We start from the raw sequence: 15,379 nt of genomic DNA on the forward strand, positions 1-15,379 counted from the left end.
AAAACATCAGGAGTGAAAGAACACATGGCAGAGCAGGAGGACATTTGCCCTCAGTGAAGTAGGTGAGGACCTGGATGCTCTAAGGGAGCAGATAAAAATTTCTGCTTGTGGCCATCACTGTCAATGCTCCCATCTCCTTCCCAGGGAGCAGCAAGTGGAGCAGGATGTGAATTTATTACAGTAATTCTAATTCTCTAGAAGGTATCGAGTCAAAATGTGAAAGGAAGTCTCTAATTTCTTGCTTTTAGATTTTTGCAGTTAAGAAGAGTGAAAAGTTTTTTGGTTTTTGCTTGTTTGTTTTTAAAGAGACAAAATAAACAAGCACCTTAAAATAATCACACTAGGATGGGGACAGACATGCTTCTAGGGGCCTGTGCTGGGCTACACTATTTGCAAACGATAACATACGTGAGATAGTGACACACGATTCCTCTTTACAAGACCATTACTGAAATCCTGCCAAAAATCTTTCTGTATGCCACTTAGTGCTTCAAGACAATGAAAGAGTAATGACAGGTCTGTAAAATCTGCTAGGATTGACAGTTATTATTGTTCTGAAAACTTTTTGTGACGCACAGGAGTTTGCAGATTAGCACTGCACAATGTTGAACAAAATGGGTGTCAAGTAAATCAATGGGCTTTTCACGATTCACTCGTCTTTGTTTTACTGCTGTTCCATTTTTATTCTGCACTTGGTGTTGCTTTGTTGTGTGCACTTGCCATCTGAGATGCGAGTGTGTGTGTACTGAGCAGGGAGAGCGAGCTTTCTGTGACTTGCCACAATGTTCGATTTAAGCCACATCCTGGCATGGAGTAACTTTTTCCAGACACAAACAAAAATAAGGAAATGTTCATATCTGAGCTTTCAGTCTCATTCAGATTTATCATAGCCTGCGATTCCTTTGAACATACCAACCTCAGAAAAACCTGAAGTAAAGCATTTGGCTTGTAGTTTGCAGAAGAACTCTACCTACTTACTTGAATAATTGGGTGAAAATAAAAATACAGCTGAGGGAAAACTAAAGACTGATGGCTCTAGCATCTGTTTAACTAGAACACAAATGAGAACCATGTCTGTACTGAAACGGAAGGGGGGTTAAGATCAAGGGAAATGGTGAAATATGCCAGTTTAGTATCTGTGGATGTACAGAAAGTGAAGAGCCATCACCCAAGTTGTTACTTTCTCATCAAAGCAAACCTCTCTTCTAGCTTTCTGCTCTACATTTCCAGTACAGACAAGCAGATGGGATGAGGCTCTCTGAGTAGACCAAGGACAGATAACCTGTTAAGTTTAATGTGCAATGAACAAGCCAAAAGATGTGCACTACCCATTCTACTCTGGTTTTCAACATTGCTGTTGCTGAGGTAAAGGGAGAGGAAAATTAACCAGTTGCCTTTCAAAAACTGCTCTTCCAAGAAAAATCTAAGCTTAAGACTGAAGATCAGATCAGTGTCTGGTGGCTTCTAGTGTAAGTCAATGGAGGTATGCCAATTTGGTCTGGCACCAAGCATTTTAGAAGACATATGAGCCCATCAAAGCAAGTGTTTTCCAATGCAACCAATTAAAGCTACCCCAAGATAGCATTTTTCAGCTTCTGCGTCCTCCCAACTGCTGCCAGCATGCCACAGCTCTCACTGAAGCCTACTCACTCTTCTGTTGCTGGAACTCTTATAGCCTGGGAATCTGAAATACTTCTCCCACATAGATCATCCCCAAGCATTAATGACAATCAACTGTTCTCTGCACCATCAGGTCAAAAAATCTCATGCAAATGTGGCTTTGATTGCAGCACAAATTTTTCTACCTCTGGCACTACTGTGGTTTGAAGCCCTCAGACAGACAGGTATAATGCACCATACAACGCTTAGCAGTTATAGGCTCTCCCTCTCCCTCCCCATTGCCCTCCTTTTATCTGCTAATGCACAGGGATAGACAAGTAAACAAATCTCTTTAAACAAGGTTATGGGAGATATAGGAACAGTCAGATAGTATTTGTCTAATGTGAGTGACTGAACTCAAGAGGTTTGTATTGTTTCAGCTATATCCCTGGAGCATTAACAAGAACTAAAATATCATATTAAAGTTGCAGTGACCTTAAAAGATAACATTCTCCTAGGCTCCTACATTATCAATCAGAAAATAAAGCAGAAGGTAGGTATATAGGAAAAAAAAAAAACACTCAGAAAGATGCAATGGAGCTTCATTTTGATGTGTATCAAATGACCAGTCTGGAGCCAGAGACAAACCATGCCCAGATGTGCAGGAGTCCAAGCTCTCCGTCAGCATTTTATGGAGTATCTCAGCCTAGATGAAAGCATGCACCTCTAGGATGAGGAGTGGGCACATCTCTTTGCCTAGACTGCTGTACATGATGGGATCTTCAGCTACATCAGTGCTGAGTAAATATAAGTGTTTACTAGTCTCAGGGGAAGGTGACAGAGCAGCCAAACATCTATTTCAAAAAAATTATTTTTGTCACTTCCATCACTGCTAAACAAAAATAAGTTCTGCAGTAAGCACTAACAGTTCTCCCTCTTTTGCACAGATTAGGAAAAATACATTGCTTTTAAGTCCAGTGCCAAAGGATGCCTGGGGCCATCATTTCAATAAAAGGCGACCCCAATATCCCTGGAAAACACAGGGAGAGTGACCTGCACCCACATCTCCAGAAAAGGCAGCAAGTCAAACTTAATGAGGGGTTCTCCTGCTTTAGTTACACATCAGGTTTAACACTTGAAAGTACACAGAGGAGCTTACTATACCCTTCCACAGCAGACACTTTCAGTGAATTGATGCACTGATTTCCACATTCTGTATTTCTCTAATTTAATTTGATCAAATGGTTCTTTAAAACCCTAACAATTCCTTTCTGCATCGACATCTGAGGTGATGTTGATTCCTTCAACAGAAGGAATAAGCTCGCACACGCCTTGCCACAACTTGCAAGGCAGCACCTCTAAAGCAAAGCTGACCAGCTAAGCCTTCTCCAGAAAGCACACCTTCAGCATGAGATTTCCAGGCAGCAAGGCCACTTCCCAGCAGCTCCCAGCACCGGGAAAGGAAGTTTTGCATTTATTTCTAAAATGAACACAACACACTGAAAACGGATCCCTAAAAGGCAGTCAGCTTCATCTGATTTGTACACCTGGTTTGGTTACTATAAAATTCCTTACACCCATTGACTAGCTCAGGCACAGAGTAAAAATACAGAAACTTTTTTCTACATCTTTTTGCTCCTGTCCTCCCTCCTATGTGCTTTCACAAACCAGCTAAGATGACAACAGCCTCTGAGAGGGTTAAGCAGAGTCATTCACCAGCTCTGTACAGCAAAGCACTGAGTCTTATGGCAAATACCTGATAAAAGACAAACAATGCTGAACCAAATTCATAGCTGGTGTAACTCAAGTAACCCCAGAGGGCTACGTAGGGACAGATTTGCACCCTCCCACCCCCCACCCTTTTAAATGTACTGTTTCTGCTTTACAGAAGCAAATGCAGAGTCCCAACAGGCGAGGGAATCAACTTCTATCACATGCTGCAATGGTCAATAAGGAAACTCTTCCACACTTACCATGCACTCGCCTGTTTCATCAACAAGCAAGAAAGCTTTTGAATTCCATGCCTTTTTGAAAGTCTCCTCCAACAGAGAAATGAAAAAGAAAAAAGAAGAGAGAGGGCAGGAAAAGCAATGATTGTCTGTGCTGAGAACAGCAAGGCATGGTGAACAACTCGTGTTTCCTTGGCTCAGTGTCTGAACTAGAGCTTTACAAATCATTGCAATAATGCACCTGTTATCATGATACACTGACAGTACAAGCGCCGGCGACTGCACATGGACACCTCGGAGTTTTGTGCCAGCACAATTCTGTTCCATGTGGCTCGCTCTCCATTTCAAACCCAGAGGGGATCCTGAAACGCCTCCGAGAATAGAGCATCCTTGCACAGACTCATCTTAATTAGGTTAAACAACCACCCAAGGCAAAGCAAACAGCTAACTAGTTTGTCCAATGCCTGGAGCCATTAGTAAGAACATAGCTGACTGACTACGTGTGCAACAAAACCAGGAGACCCTTCCCGCTATCTGCGGTTGCTGCTAATTTCCTTTTGCTGCTCCTTGACCAATGACACTGCTTATCGATCCGCACTCGGGCTGCACCAGCAAGGTAAAGTACAGGGATTTACTTACAGAGATCCTGTAGCTCCATCCTTCCCGATGACAAATTCGCCTCCCACACGACAGCGAGCGAGTGACTTAATGCTGCTTTCTGTGGAAGGCACAATGCGCGCGAGCAGCAGATGGTCTCCGATGAGGCTCTCTAATGAGATCCGTCCTCGGCATAGCCATGTGAGAGGAGGGACCCCCCCCCTTTGCACACCTTTGCTCGCCAGTCCCAGCGCCACCGGGTAAGCGTGTAGCTTTGCTTATGTTGCGGGTGCCCACGGCTGGTCGGGCTCCCATTGGCACGGCGGGGCGACGGCAGCCAATGGCAGCCGGCTCCCATTTCGGGGAAACTCCTGCCCATTTATTTCGCAGCTCCATATTTCCCAGGGAGAGCGCCGCTCTCCCAGCATCAGCCAGGAGGAAAAAAAAATGAAAGAAAGGAAAAAGAAAGAAAAAAAAAATAATCGCAGCTCCCTGTCTCCGCATGTCCCCCCCTCCCGACTCGGATTCCCCAGGACCCGCAGTGAGTGAGGCAGAGGCGGTGGGGATGCAGCGCCCGTGTCCACCTTGGCAGGGGAGCTCGCCGAGCTCCACAATTACTCACTCCATCGCCATGGAAACTGCCTGGATGCAGCGGGCTGGGTTTGACGAGCACATCTGCTGCCAGCCTCATAATCAACTGCAATCTCGCCGCTCTCCTCCACTCTCACTGCTGGTTTCATTGCGAGTTTGCCTTCTGTTTTCATGGGCGCTGGGAAAGTGCATGCAGGCAGAGCTGTGGACACGTTGGCTTTCTCCTTGTGCAAACACGGCTATGCACAGACGTACCCCAGGGGCACTCACTTGTACATGAGTGTGTGCTAGGGAGGCAGACTCCCTGCGTACCCAGACACTGCCCCGTTACCCCTATTTCCAGTTTGAGTAATGGGCCAACAAGAGCCCAGATTACTGTACAGGCCATCAAATGTTACATTTCACTCTCGAGTTCCTTAAACTAAACCTGTCCAAATTGGGATCAAAACTGACACCACTATTATGAAGCTCACCAAGCAATCTGCTGTTTTGTTCGCAATCTTCCAAAATTGCACTCAACATCCACAGGAGGCTACCTGAGCCCTCACATGACCAGCTCTCCACTGGGAGTCCCTGTTCTGCCCGGGGCTGATGAAACAGGCCACCAGGAGACCTTCAGGCTCAAAAGGGTTTTTGTCCATAGACATAAATCTCTGTCCTAACCCCTGACAATACTAGAAAGGAGTGACAACTAGGTCAGAAGAGGGGAGGAAGCAACAGCTGAGAGAGAGATCAATAGGCCAGCAGTGAGGTCAGCAAAGAGATCTGGCAGTTCGGGGTAGTTTTGGCTGCTCTTCAGACTTTCTTTGGGGCACCCAAACACACCATTCACTGACTCCATCTTCTGTTACTGAATCTGTAAAATGGGAATAATATCTAAATACATCCCTTTATGTTACAGGGCTAAAACCAGAAAGACTATGAGATGATGACATACTATTGTAATGGTGTTAGAAAAGAATTTCAGATGAAAAAAAAAAAAAGGAAAACGTGTTCCTTTGTCATGAACATTTACTTTCATTTATTTAACTTAAAGAAGAACAAAAAATGAAGACCACTGGGGGGGGGGGGGGGAATGCTGTATTGTTCTACTAAGAGAAATCCACTGCATTAACCACTGTAAGGAGCAGCGTTTTAAAACCCAGCCTGACAGAGCCCTGCAGGTGGACTCCCAGATCTCCTTGTATAATGAAGGCCACCTCTGGTTAAATCTCTTTTGCCAGCCTCCTGCGGGCCTAATTTGAAGTCCGGGCAGGTCTTTGAAGCCTGTGAGTCTAGTGCTCAAGAGCAAGGCCAAGAACAGAGAGAGGTGCACCAGGAGATGTGTCTTCTCGAGGAATCTCTCACTCAATTCTCATTTTTGACTTATAAATGAGTTTGGAAGAGAACCATGTTTTTTAAACATCAGGATGTCCTAAGGATTCACTTCTTGCAATGCTGTACTTCTGGCTTTTCATTTTCCTTTAAAGAAGCGTGACCTACTGCTTCCTGCAGCATGGTCTCTGTAATCACTACCCTGAGCCTGAAGGCTTTTGTGGTCACTCCTTTAGTTCTGAAACCTTAAACTGTGGAAAGACGTTCATGTGCATTTTAGGGGAAGGGAAAGCTAATTAAAAACCCTAGATTTGCTGTCAGGACTGACTGGAAAAAAAAGTTTCTTTCCAGTTCCATCCCTCTCCCCTGCTCCTTCTACCCAAATCACACAGGGGAGAGGGTGGTTTTAGGATGTGGAGCATACCCCGTCATTTATGTGTGAATGATAATGCAGCTCAGCCAATTCAATGTTCAGTTTGCTAGCTCTAATTGCCGTGTCTTATGGACTGAAAGTGTTGTCAACATGTAGAGCTTAAAATAGTCACACAAACCATAAATACATAAAATGAAAGAAAAAACAACTGTAATACTCCTAGTGGGTCTCAACACTGACATTTGTTTTTTAAACCAATATTAAATTGGAGAGCTTCCTAATCAAATAAATTGCTCCTTTCTACTGTATGATACCCAGAGTTCAAAACACTCCATTAGGTTTTGTTTATCAAAGCACTACTCTGAACAAATGTAACGATTATCAGTGCCACTTTGATGTATCTGAGAAACCTCTCCTTGGCCCAGTTTCCAAAACTCTTCATCTTCATTTCACCCACTGACAGGGAGAAAACTGCACCCCAGATTAGGGCAACCAGTCAGGAAATTGGACGACCCATTTTTAAGGCCTTTCCCTGCCATAGGAAAGAAGGAGAAGTGACAGAGATGGCTGCTTCTGACAGCAGCAAGCTGCTCGAGTTAACTGCAGAAAACCTCACCCTTCGCCACATTCATTCTTAGTAATCCCTCCTGCAAATTGCATTACCTTTCCTCCCAAGGTTGTGGTGTAAAAATAAACAGATTAAGAATTTTGCTGCACTCTGAAGCAGGACAGGGTGTAAATGTATAAGAAATCTTTATAGGAGATCAAAAATTCAAGGCTAGAAAAATCCAGGCAATTTCAAAGCCACATAATAAAGTAGATTTGTGAAAAATCTTCTAAGACTGTGAGATAAAACGAAGTTGTTCAACTGAAAGGCTCAACAATTTCCAGGAAGGCTTTACACCAAAGATGCTTCTTGCCAATTTGACAGCCACTCTCAGAAGGATGCTGTCACGGGCAGAGACCTGTTTGTGTGTGGGAGCTGAGGAACAATCAATGGTGATATAATGCTTACTCATCCTTCTAGATCGTGGGTTTTACTTTTTTTTTTTATTCTAGATACCTACATGGAGAAGATGGTTAACCTACTAAAACTAAGTCACAGACTTGTTGGTCGGCTCCCAGTGACTCCTCATCCAAGATCATAAATTACCTGCCAATTTGCAGTGAGTTTTCTGGCTCTTTCAAAAGTCCATTTGTAGAAGCAGCTGACTTACACCAGGAACTGCCAGTCCTATTCACTTATCCCAGGAATACCTACAGATTGTCTTTTCACACGAAGCAGAAGTTAGGACCCAGTCTGTACTGGGTTCCAAGTACAGAAAAATACTTCTGAATACTTCTGAAAAGCATTTCAGAAACTTTTAAGCCTGTATTTCACATTTAGCTCAGTTTCACAAAAAATCTAGTATCAGAAAATCTTATGCCTCCTTTACCATCACTTTATTTCAAGCATTCAGGTTTTTTGTTCTATTTTTTTGTTTGTTTAAATGTTAATGCAACTGAAATAAGCTTTTGTGAATCTGCACAAAGGAAAAATGAAAATGCTGGGCCACAGTATAAAGAAATGTCTATCCTTTCTGCCACTGAAGACAGCCTTACTACAAAACACACAGCTAATCTGACTAGGACACCTCAGTGACATGTAAGCTGCTGAAAACACTGTCAGGAACACAGCTTTGCAAATCAGATTAGACATGACCTTCAGAGGTGATCTGCCACCGTATCACCCAGGAAGGTCTATACGAATTACAAAACATAGAACCTTTCGTTCTGCAAAGCATGGACTGCTTTGATTTCCACCATCAGGCACTAATGTGCATGATCAGTATTCACTACTTCCACTTGTATTTTGAACACAGGGAGCATTCAAGTCTCTTCTTGCATCACTGGACAAGCTCCCCCCCCCCTCTTCTGAGGATGCACACATCTGTTAAAAGATAGATGCTGCCTGGGGGTTTGATGGAGCACTCAGGGTGGTAAAACAGGGACTGCTGCAGCAGTGAAATATTGGTTGTGCAGTGTATCACTTTCAGTCCACTGCATTCACTCTCAATCATATCACTCTGCCTTTATGATGCAGGAAGGTGGGGTAAAGACAATCTCTACCCGTTACATATGAATGATATCAGACCTTTGGAGGTTTGTATGATGGTCTTGGACATAGACAGCAACAGTTTGGATGATGACTGTCTTAGGGGTTTTGAATCTGCAATACTTCATCTTCTTTGACAACCGAAGTTCTTCAGCTAAGCCAAAGACAGCCTACAAACAATCCCAAAACTGGCTACAGGAACTGACAGGAATATTTCTCAGTTTTCCTATTGCTAAATGATTACACACAGTCTGGATGCCGAAAGGAGACTTCCCAGTCTAGACAGCACAACTGTAGGCTCTGTTTCCACCTCTAATGTTAACTCCACACTATCATATAAAGCAACCTTAAAAAACACAAGCCCCTGCAGTCATCTGCAATGTTTGAGTCTTGCCATTTCAAGCATACATAGCAGTCATATAGCATGAGAGGGCACTTTAGAATTTCAAATCAATTACAATAAATTATGGCACTAGAGAGAAAAAGGTTTCACAGTACACATCATCAACTTCAAGATTCCTTACACAGCCCTCTAAGTACACAACTGCAAAGGCCACAATGATTACCTTGTTCTATTTTTAAAATTCCTATATATTTACCCTATGAGAGTGCTCTCTGCCTAGTCTATCACATTGGGGTTAGCATTTCCCTGCTCCATCCTCTCCCATTTTGTTCAAGCGCTTGTTTGTTTGTTCAAAAATCCTTTGACACTTTCCTGAGAAAACTTTCCATCATGTCATCTTCATCTCAGTTCTTTCATTCACTCACTTGGTGAGGAGTACACGTGACCAGGACAGAACAATTTCATTTCACTGAATCGTTATACCCACAATATTCTTCTACGTTTAACTACTTCTCCAGCACTTGCTTTGCAAAGCCTGCCAGAGAAGAGACACAAGCTGGATTTATCTGCAATCCAAACTGAGACTTTCCTTTAATGCTTCCTCTCCGCAGGATGGGAACTGAGAAATGAACATTGTGCTACCACCTCTGCTGAAATGGAGCATGCCACATACAGATTTGGTCTTGCCTCTCTTACACGCAAGCATGCTCCCTTCCATCTTATTCATTAGGACATTATATTCTTCCAGAAGATGCTGATTAAATCTCTGCTTGATCATATAAGTTGACAACAGAACGATTTATTTTACTTTTCATCTAACAGAACGATTTATTTTACTTTTCATCTTTTAACAAAATCAGAGAACAATAGGAAGGACAAAAAAAAAAAGCAAAAAATTATCCAACTCAGGTATCTGAATGTACTCTGATGATGTCATGGTTCACATTTTAAATAGTGATATATGATTTTTTTTAATACTTCAATAACAAACAGGTACTTAGAAACTACTTAAACAGGAGATTAGTTACCCCACTGACTGCAGCAGTCCATGTGTCAGGGCATCTGCTGCATGGGAAGGTAAAATCTGTTCACACAATTCATGCTCCCTTTTGCTCACGGAGAAGAGGTTAGTACTGTTAGACCTGCATACAACTTTAGGAATGGCGCAATGGATGACATTAGTGAACATCTCTGGATTTCTAAAAGCCCTGTATACACTTGTCTAGACACTCTGGAAAAAGAAATTAGGATTTTCATTCAGGAGAACTTTCTACGTGTGTGTTTTAATTTCAAAAGCTTCTGCTCTGTATTATTTAGGAATAACACCCAGACACACTGCCTTCAGAGGAACTGTGCCAGTGTGATTATGCACATTAAGAACCGAATGACAATGCTGGTTGATGATGTTTCAAAAAAGAGTGTACTGAAAACAGTTCGATTAAAATTCTCTCTGCCCTGGTTCACCTTCTCAGCTGCTGTTCAAAGACCTCACAATCATTATTTTAAGAGCTGTTGGTGGGGGCCTGGCCACCATGTATCCTATTCATTGCACACTACTTTTGCATTGCAGACTCACATGGAAGGGTGTCAGAAGGCCCTGCAGGTTCACATAGGGATTGCCAAAACCATCCTTAATGAGAAGAAAACACAAGTCTAGTCTCCATGTTCAGCAAGCACCCAACACACTTTCTTGTGAAGAACAAACTCCATCTGCTTCCACCGCACACGTGCATGAAAGGGAAAATAATGCTCACGTAAACTGAAAACAGTTAGGACTGTTTTCCACATTGTTATTTTTTGCAAGTATATTCTGATAAGAGGAATTTACCAAGTGGACGCTAGCTTTAGCTAGGGATGGCGATACCCTCCACACCAGCACAGGGCAATTCAGAGCTCACAAAATAAGCTGCTGCCCCTCCTGTGCCAAGCCCCGGTAGAACACCTTTGTTTCCACAGGCTCTGAATGAGCCTCCCGAGGTTAAGCTAGGGTTTGCAAACACCCCCTTCCCAAAGGCACTAACAGCCACTTTTGCAGTCCTTCCCCATGTACATGGAAGCATGCAACCAAATATGCATACCCCAAACACGTGGTGCTTGCACAACAGAAGTGTGCCCACACACGCCCATTCACAGCCATGGGTAGTATAAATAGCCTGGCTTTATAAATAGGCTTGCTTAAATGAAGTCTCCTGCTTAAATAAATCTCACATAAATACCCTTTCTCTTTTGTTGCCTAGTGCATCTCATTTTTTAGTCTGGAAAGTGGCAACCCTGTCAGAATGACTGGAGAAACAATGCATAATAGTCAAGCAAATTAAGACCCCACGTGAAAAATCAGCAGGTCTGAAGGACAGGTGAGCGCAGTGTCCTGATGTAACATATCACTGGTGAAGGCTTTCTGAAAAGGAGAAAAGGCAGACAACTTTTTCTTTTTCTTTTTTTTTTTTTTTGGCTTGGTGATACCAAGATAAATAATTTTTAGTAAGAGAGGCAATGAAAAATTGCGAACAATCAGGGGAGATGCTTGAGCCCTAAAGCAGCAGCCCACACACCCACACAAAACCAGTTATAAAAATAAACCTCACATTCTCAGTTGGAAGGGGAAAGAAAGGAAAAATATATTAGGAAAGGAAAAGTCACTTTCTCTTTTCTCTGCATCTTTGGAAGTTCACCAGGTGTCTGTCCATACCCCTCACTGTGTTCATGTCTGTATTCATCTGTATGTTTTTATGTACATTTTCTGCCTTATCCTTTTCAAAACATTTAAAGTATCTGTTAAGACTGTTTTCTCTGAAGATGGGTAGGAAGGACCGGCTGTTGGAAAGGACTCTCTGAACCTCCCTCCAGCAACCCTACTTCACATTCAGCCCACACACCAGGCCCAGCTCTATCAGTGTTCTGGCTCGTTTTGTCAGGACTGTTGCATCTGCTCATAACTTCCTTCCCACTAATGAGTCTCTCGCTAATCGATCTGCAGAGTGCGTGTTTCTGCAGTCTCAATCATCCACGTACTAAAGATGCCATCAATACTGCAGCATGGCCATGCTTGCCACCCCAGAGACAAATCCCAGCAAATCCCACCTTGTACTTCATCTCTTCGTTGAACCCCTGTTCCCCAAAACAATGGGATTTCTTAGACTTACAGGTCTTTTTGCTGTTCACCCTGTGCTAATTTGCCACCAGGAGGGCACTCAGCAAGAATTTTTATTCTACTGGATGTATCAATGGTTTGACTGGTGCAGCAGCAAGCAGCTTGCTAGAATCATTCAGTCTTTTGTTCTTTGCCATTCTTGACTGCAGATGCAGACATCAAAAATTAAAAGAGCACTTACAGGAATATTATGTCATTAATTTCCTAGGAAAGTTTTACTCACTGCTTTGTGGGTGTTTTGTTGCTGCTAATATTTTCAGCCTTTCATACACATACACACACACATGCTGATAAAAGCCAATGCTAAAAAATGGAATCAGATAATGGCTTGGGTTAGAAGGGACCTTAAAGACCACCTAATTCCAATGCCCTGCCACAGGCGAAGACACTTCCCACTAGATCAGGCTGTTCAATGCTCCATCCAACCTGGCCTTGAACATTTCCAGGGACTGGGCATCCACAGCTTCTCTGGGCAACCTGTCCCAGTGCCTCACCACCTTCACCGTAACGAATTTCTTCCTTGTATCTAACCAAAATCTACACCCTTCTAGTTTAAAACCATTACTCCTTGTCCTATCACCACACCCCTGACAAAGAGTCCCCTCCCCAGCTTTTCTGTAGGCCCCCTTTAGGTACAGGAAGGCCACTGTAAGGTCTCCCCAGAGCCTTCTCTCCTCTAGGCTGAACAACCCCAACTCCCTCTGCCTGTCTTCATAGGGGAGGTGGTCTAGCCCCTTGATCATCTTTGTGACCTTTCTCTGGACTCTCTCTAATACATCCGTGTCCTTCTTGGCTGAGGGCCCTACAACTGAATACAGCACTCCAGGTGGGGTCTCACATGAGCAGAGAGGAGCAGAGGGGGGCAATCACCTCCTTCAACCTGGTGGCCACACTTCTTTTGGTGCAGCCCAGGATACGGTTGACTTTCTGGGCTGTGAGCTGGCTCATGTCACACTTCTATACCTCTGAGAAGATCAGACTTTGTAAACTCATACCATTTATATCACCCCTACCCCTTATAACTAAGGAGGGAAAAAGCCAATACTGATGAATCTAAGATTGTTTTACTATAACCTTTTCACAATGTCAGAAAACAAGATAATATCCACTCCTGCCCAAAATACAGCTGGTATCTTTACATCTTCCAAAGAGACTATACATCCCAACTGCAGTGAAAAGTTAAGTTTCTTTGGATGATGTACTGGAGTCCCACGGCTTTCTGAACTGACTTCTGAACAGTCAGTCCTAGCTTTTTAACAGGTCCATCGAAATATGTGAGATTGTGTTTCAAAACTGTGTTCAATGTATCATGCTCAACTTCTTTCAAAGCATTTTTTGGATCCAAATTTCTGCATAGGTCTGAAGGACCGGTGAACCCATCAACTACAAGCCTTGCTGCAGCAGAGAGGCAACACAGGGAGGAAAAGGTGGGCTTCTGGCAGGGACTCTGCCCTCAGCTGGTGCACCAGGTAAGAGGGAGAAGACAGACTGACAGATGGAACTTGATCTTTCTTTAACTTGTTCTGATGCAGCAAATGGTAGAAAGAGAGAGGAATAGACAGCCCTGGGTGTTTTCTGTTCCCTCCCCCCAGTTATTTTATCCTTGTGGATGCAACACAGATGAGTGTACTCCCTGCTCCTTTGCAGACCGTAGGTGGAATCATTACTTCAGAAGCAAAGAGACAAATTTATAAAGGTCAGGCAATGCAGAGGCAATTGCAAAAGTGGATACAAACTCCAAGTTTTGTGTCTTCTCCCTCCCATTCCCAGGCAATTAAACACAAACATATTTACAGTGCTAAGCCAGTAGTATTTCTACCTGTTACATTGCTACTTTATACAAGGTTGTAGCATTCTCATTCCATTAATGCTTTCCTGTGAAGCATTTCAGAATTGTTAAAAATAAAAAATAAAAGAGAGAGAGGTTTAAAAAGACTTCAGTCTTCCTTAATCGTGCAGGGATATATTTTCAAAGCAGTATGCCAGGAGCATTCCACGTGATTTCCATTCATGTTAAAATTAGAGTCACCAGAATAAATCCCATATGCTGCTTTGAAAAGGTACTGCAATGTGTCCAAGGAAAATTTCCACAGCTTAATGGTGCTTGCACATTTTTTATGCCTGCTTTTCTTCCTTTGATTCCTGAATATATTTTTAACAGCTCTTAATTTATTTCATTTTTAATAACACTTTGTACTACTTAGAAAAATAGAAGCGATTTGCTGGTTATCTTGGTCCTTCTCTGCAGCCTTCTTATTTTAAACTTATTAGTTTAATCAGAATAGCTTTGCTCTGTAAGATGCAAAGCTTCCAATATCACTCTGTTTTGATACTGTCACTGTAGACAACCTTTTTGTTGGAACTACAGCCCACAGTGACATCTGGCTGCTTTCTGTACCTGAGCTGTCCTATCTAGTGGGGTTTACTATTGTTGAGTCAGATTGAAACTAGATTTCAAATTTGGGCAGTGGGGAACTGTTTTGGGAAAAGGCTGGGGCACTGTCTCTCCTTGACAGTAACAGCACCGCTGCTTGTACCGAAGCCAGGCAGTGTGAAGGTACCTGCTTCTAGATCCAAGTCTGGATCCTAGATCCAGACTCGCACATGGATCTTACACCCAATCCAGAGCACCTGTAACATCTGTGACAGCTGCAGGAGCCTGCCCAAAGCCAGCTGCAGTACTAGGCTTGCTGTGAGTACAGCTTGTCCCAGTTTATCTTCATCATCACAGCAAGCATGGTGTGTGCTGTGGTTGTGTATGTACAAACTGACAAATGCTGCTTGACTATTAAATTCATCATTTATGACTACAGCCTTCCTTGTTATTTAAAGATAGAAAAATTTTAACCAAAATTTCAGTTTCTGATAGTTCCAGTTCTCTTGTCCTTGTTCTCTTATGTTTGCTGTTTACTAAAGCTGCACATGAGAGACTGACCAGGAAGACAGTATGAATGCCATCTCTTCCTTTTTAACTTATCCTTTCTCATTACTGTCCCAAGTCCAACACATTGTCACTTCAGAAACTTACAACAAAAATGTAGCAAACACCATATCTGAGCATTTTGTTACTTTAACCTTTAAAGGATGCGAACAAAGGGAAGAAAACCTTGCTCAAGTGTGGAAGGTGCTTCCACCACAGGAAAAAAAAAAGGGGGGAAAGGAAAAGGAAAAGGGAAAAGGGAAGAATGTCTTCTTCCTAACAGAATAGTGCATCAGGACAGGAGAAAAGAAACTAAGAAAGGGTTGTCCTGTCTTTAAAGCACTGACAAGTGAGGTGCAGATGAATTTCTCAACTCCACCACTGATTCTGCAGGCAACATGATGCAAAATGTCACTTATCTATTCTTGTTATTCAACTAAAAAATTA

General features: G+C 42.9%; 1 protein-coding gene across 17 annotated transcripts in view; it reads right to left on the reverse strand.

Moving 5' to 3' along the window:
• The window catches only part of ELMO1 (engulfment and cell motility 1), a 303,708-nt gene that overhangs the window by 77,058 nt on the left and 211,271 nt on the right, over positions 1-15,379 (reverse strand). Inside the window, exon 1 of one of the 17 annotated variants that reach the window (XM_068670457.1) lies at positions 4,188-4,419. The exons of the other annotated variants lie outside the window; for them this stretch is intronic. The gene's annotated coding sequence lies outside the window, so the exon portion shown is untranslated. Of the gene's footprint in view, positions 1-4,187; positions 4,420-15,379 lie in introns of those variants that run through there. 17 annotated transcript variants of the gene reach the window in all.

Source organism: Anas acuta, chromosome 2 (assembly GCF_963932015.1).
Source record: "Anas acuta chromosome 2, bAnaAcu1.1, whole genome shotgun sequence".
In the NCBI taxonomy this organism is placed as follows: domain Eukaryota; kingdom Metazoa; phylum Chordata; class Aves; order Anseriformes; family Anatidae; genus Anas; species Anas acuta.